The following is a 6,000-nucleotide window of genomic DNA, read 5'->3' on the forward strand; positions in this document are numbered from 1 at the left end:
TCAGTTTTAATTAGGTAAGTGTTGCTGAGTGGTCGCTGCCGAAATTTTCTAACACTTGAAAATTGTCAAAATGTTTAAGGACTGAAAGACTACACAAATGTAAATCAAGCATGCTCTGGCTCTTATGTTGATCAGATTGATACGTTGGATAGCCGTTGTTCAGTAGTTTGATGTTTCCCTTCATCAATTATTTCCAGCAATTTTTCGCCGTTTTCGGTGTTGTATGTACAATTGAGCTCTTGATGAGGAGAATTGAAATCTCCACATATGAATACGTTCTGGGGATTGTTGTCAAATATTTCAGTTGTATTTAGGTCTTGATTGGGTGAATTGTAAACATTAGTATACATAAGTTTCCAATGATTGGCGTTTCCAAGTTTACACCGATTATTTCTAATGCTTGTCCGTTACTGTTTTTTCTTGATATGATTGGTCTGACCTCTTTGATGTTTATGCCCTTTTTTGCAATGATAACAGACCCATGAAAGTTGCTTGCTTTTGCTTCTGTTACAATGAAATATTTTTCATGTACGAAACATTTTTGCCATTTCTTGACTTCATTTAAACAAGCAATGACGATGTTTCTTTTCGTCAGAAACAAGAACCACTCATGAATTTTGTTTTCTAAGCCACGAGAGTTCCATTGTAAAATTTTAGTGTTGTCCATTTTGAAGAATTTGTTGGCTGTCAGATTGAATCATGTTTGTGTTAACAGTTTGCATTAGGTTTGCCTTCATGATGTTATCGTGAATTTCTTGTCCATCTATTCTTTCGTTAAATACTCTGGAGGCACTGTTGCTAACGACGCTGATAATATCGCTATAGGACATCGTATTGAGACTGTTTCTTATTTTACTGAGAACTTCAGCTACTAGAACAGTAATTTTTGTAGTGGTTAATGACTGAGTGTTCTGAGTATCTTTGCTTGTAACCGCACTTGAGTATTTTGTTTCTTGTTTCTGTTTATTTGCTTCAGTTATGCAGCGTTCTGATATGCGGGACAGCCTCTATACACTGTTGCGTGTGAGCCACCACAGTTTGCACATTTTGCTCGTTCTTTCAATTCATTGCAACTTTTCACAGTGTGTTTGCCTGCACATCGTAGACATCTCAAATCGTCTTTACAATCGCTTGCTGAATGACCAAACTTTTGACATTTGAAGCATTGTTTAACGTGAGGTGGTTCTCTACATGAATCGCAGCGATGGAGCACCCAGGCTATTTTAACGCCATGTTTGACTGCGGCTGTTACATGGTTTGAGGAATCAGTTATTACGCAAATCAGTTTTGTTGGTTTTCCGGTGGCCCTGCTTGTTATCCGAAGCACCTTGATCACATTCATAGCATTGTTGTTGATAGGTTCTTTCTTCACTTCGTTTTCTTATATGCTCTGATGAACATTTACAATTACAAAACTGGTTTTAGATTTGGCTTTTGGCAGTGTGTTTCTTGCGTTGATAGAAGTGTTTGGAAAGACAAGTTGAAGATTTGAGGCGTTCATCAGACATTCTCTTGTGGTTTGGTCTTCGGGTTGGATAAAGAAGTCATTGTTGTTTGGAAGTTCTCTGATGCAATTGATTTTGAGTTGAGGGAAGTTATCTCTCATCAAACGAGCAAAATGAACTTGTGTTGGTCTCGGATTTATCGTTATTATCACTGGTCTGATTGTTTCTGAGTTGGTTTTTTGATAGTTTCGGGTTCGTTTTCGTTTGTTTCTGGCTTGAACGAAGTCTTGTTCATCTTGTGATGTTTCGTCTGCAATGTTTCGTGCTTCAGAGAGAAGTGCACTTAACTGGCTCATTTCGGCGAGCGCCGATTTGCAAACTTGAGGCAGGAAGGCTTTAAATTGAGCTTAAGAATTTTGAACATGAAGGATAAAACTGGGCGGAAAGTAAAGACTTTTGAGCTTAAGACTTTTGAAGGTGAGAATAAAACTGGAAGAAAAGTAGAAGAACAATCGGGAAATAGGGGATAAAAAGTCGGGATTTAAAACCTTAAGCAATTTTTTGTGAAAAATCTCTTTTTATAAAAGTCTCACTCCCAAAGGACGTTCCTACACAAAGTGGAGTACTTGCTTGTGGCTTTCCTATCACACGTTGAGGTACTGATCCGAAAGTGACATTAATAGCGGTTTAATCATCATTAGGCTAATGCTTGGGATTGAAATGCTTGGGATTAACTGTAGATCAAGACATTATTATGTAAAGCTGTCTAAGTTCATCTATTAAGTCAAAAACTTGAATTATTGGCATACTCAATAAATTGTTTTTCCGGCACTTCGGATTTATTATTATTGGCAATACTTTTATTATAGGTTTTTCCTTAGTTGAATATATTTCTGAAAACATCAAGTTTCATGAAATGAATATATTATAACAATATTGAGAGATTTTTTCTTGTTCAAATCCTTTCTCTGATCAGATTAATTTGAACGCACTTTAGTCTGATCAGAGGCGACTTCGAGCGCACTTCAGTCTGATCAGAGGCGGATTCGAGCACACACTCGTCTGATCAGCACACACTCGTCATCGACATTCGAGCGCACAGTAGTCTAATCAAAGGAAGTTTTCGAGCGCACTCTAAGCGCACACGAGCGCACTCTAAGCGCACTTTAGAGCGCACTCTAGTCTGATCAGAGGTCAAACCACTCTGGCTCGGTCTGATCAGAGGTCACTTTTGTCTGGGATGGTGTGATCAGAGGCCATTTCGGTCTGCACCCCAACCTGGGTAGTTTGCTCAAACCAATACAATAGGTGTGTGATCGGGTTGTCGGCTTAAGTTGTTTTTTCTTTGTTGTCGACTAAACAACTGTGTTGTCTGCGACCCACATAGTATAAAAACCTTTACATGTAATGTAAACTACTCACTAGAGAATTTATCGAAAAATTATACTACTAAAATGATCAAAAGTGCATTAAAATACCAAAAAATAGAAATGAAAGTTAACCTAATTAGTCATCAATTTCCTTTAGCTCCCAAATTGTTGTTAAAGATCGCAAATTGAATCTACATTCTCATATACTTGATTTTCAGGGTTATTACATAACTGAATTATGCCTTTATTATTCAAATGCAGTTCGACATAATGAATGATAGGCTAATTAGCGCTGTTCTCCAGACAGTTACAATCAATGAATTATACCAGCTCTAAATTTTGCTGACGTTCCTTTCCCCCTGCGAAGCCTAAAGTCAGTGTTTATTATGGTGGATATCAATTATTTGTTGTATCATTGTCTATAAATTCACCTAACAGTTTACCATACCATCTTCATGAACACTCGAATTTAGTACTAATTAATGGAAGTTTTAACTTTCTGCCCATTGTTAGAAGTTATAAACAAAATAGTCAATTGACGTTAACTTTATTTGTTTACTGGTTTTAATTGAATGACAACTAAGTGGTCAATTTGATGGCGAAATAGATGATTTCAAATTGCATTTAGAAGAGTGAGTTTTAGTCTTACACACACTAACGTATTAAAAAGCTAAGTACACTTTAATATTTTTTAAAGCGTTATAAAGCTCAAATAATACAAAATAAAAATAATTCCCAGGTATAAACACCATAGTTGATACAGTAAAAATGCATGATAGAGAAAAACTGTAGACATGTATAAAAACTAGAGGAACCGTCTACTAGATGTTACAAATCGATTAACGAATCGTTACTAGAGAACTGATTTGAAAGTTCTCTAGTACAGATTCGGGAGCTTTTCAACAATTGCCCCCTTTTTGCAAAAGGGGGGGGGCTATTCTTGAATAGAATTTAAGCGAGTGATTTATTATCCAATCAGAGACGAGTAATAAGTATCCGTGTATGCTACTGTGTTAAACTGGATAGAATAAAATGCGCCAAGCTAGGGCAATAAGCCGAATTGGAATACAAAGCGAAAAGAATTTCCGACTGGCGGGTCGGTGGGCTTCGCCGCGATAACCGACCCGCGATTTCCGGATTACATCCCACAGTGCGTGAGAGGCATGGCCGTGAACAGCGGTCCGCAATTGCGCTTAAACTATTATTCGGCTATCTAAACTGTAGGCCAACTAATATTGTGGTAAAGTATAGCACAGAAGGGGAGGCGATTCTCTACTAGGTACCAAAGGGGGGGGGGGGGCAATTGTTGAAAAGGTCCCAGATTCGTTACGTATTTACCTTTTTAAACATCTAGTGGACGGTTTCTATAGTTTTTTTTACACATTTCTAACATAAAGCTCAAATTTCCGACACTTGCTATTCCAAATTTTCCCAAAGAGTGGGACCATTCACTGAGCATTCCAGTGCCTCCTGTTCCTATTCTTTGAAGAAATGGCTGACCATCTTTATTTATTCACAGAAACTTTATCTTGTTGAAAAATAAGGTCTTAAAACTAATTTTCTTTCTTTTTTTAAAATTTCCAATTAAATTAGAACGTTTAGCTTGTTTGAAGATCTAAAAAGCAGTTTTCACGCATCTGATTTGATTGTAACCCAAAACATGAGTGTTAGCTTGTCCCAATTCAAATTTTTAGTGTTTTTTGTCGAGAAACCTCAATTCTTTGACTGGTGAAGCCTTGACCCTGTTACCTTTCGGTAACGTTTGTATGTTTGCGGTATATTCGATTTTATTTTAAAGATGAGTCGCTTTTGTCTTTCGTCAATGAAAAACGTACATTTCGGATAGCAATATTTCGGATAGCGAACACCAAAAGAGCAAAGCAGTTTTAACGTCTTCTGTGCAAAAGGAGGAAGCGAGAATGCAATTTCGATTAAAACACGATCAAAAGCCAGAGAATATTGTGTACGGCTACCATATCATACTTTTTGAGAATATTCATCTAGCTATGTGTTTTTTCTGAAAAAAAAACAGCGAAATAAATGCGTAGACGCTCATGTGAAATTAAATTTGCGCTTTATGAAGTTCAAATTTTACTGTAATGCTCCTGGCGTCCTTGAAAACATTTTAATATATTAAATGTAAGGAAAAATAGTTAAAAAATTTTAGAAAGGATATCAATATACAAATTTGTCTTTTTTGCTAAATCTCTGATTTCCATAGCTACAGTGTTGGATTATTTTTCCAAAAAGTTTTGTGGTCAGTTTTCCGAGTCAAACCAAACAAACAATTTTTGCTACACGAATCCAGGAGGATAAAACGTGGAAGATATATGACGAGTATTCATCTGCAGTTTTTTTTAACTTTCTTATATAAAACATATGTAACAAAACTCCGCTCTGTTTCTAGTAAAACAAAATTAACAAATTTTGAAAAGTTAGAACATGAAATGCAATAATTACACACAAAGCTGAAAATCTGCATTTCTCTCATTATCACTCTTTACACTGATTTGAGGCAATAAGTTTTCTTTCATAACAAAAAAACCCTTATCAAAAAAAGTAAACTTTGCCCTTTTGGTAGTAATCGCTAATCTTATTTTGTTGGCTGCGTATATTTTCTAGCAGCTGTTTTACAATTGAGTATGAATATTTAACAAGATGCCTGCTATGAATGAAAAGTTCAAAAAGGCTTTTGTGTTTTTGCTCGAAAAAGATTGCATTTAATTTTTTTGATTAGAGGACATCAATTTACAGAATTATATAGCAGAATCCGAATATTAATTTTCTTTAAATGTTTCGTTTAAATATTTACAATTTCATAATTTCCTAAAATCTGTCGAGTGATTGCAAAAATAGGAACATAAACATATTTCAAGTATTTTGACTGTCACTTCTACTCAATAGAGGAAAAGATTACTATAGCCTGATTTTTTCTCAAATGTTTTTTTATTTACTCTGCTTGTTGAAGAAATTTTTATGAATAATTTGCAACTGTTCTGAACAGTACATAATTTAAGAACTCAAATAAAAAATAATTTTGTTTTGAAGTTGGACTTATTTCTTTTAATACCTTTCTATCTGTACGGATACCGTACGTTTTCAGAATATTCATATACTTTTGTGCTTGTTCTTTAAAAAACTGTGAAACAAACGCATAAATGCTCATACAAAATTTATTATGCGCT

The sequence above is a fragment of the Convolutriloba macropyga genome, chromosome 10 (assembly GCF_964194025.1).
Source record: "Convolutriloba macropyga chromosome 10, txConMacr16.3, whole genome shotgun sequence".
In the NCBI taxonomy this organism is placed as follows: domain Eukaryota; kingdom Metazoa; phylum Xenacoelomorpha; order Acoela; family Convolutidae; genus Convolutriloba; species Convolutriloba macropyga.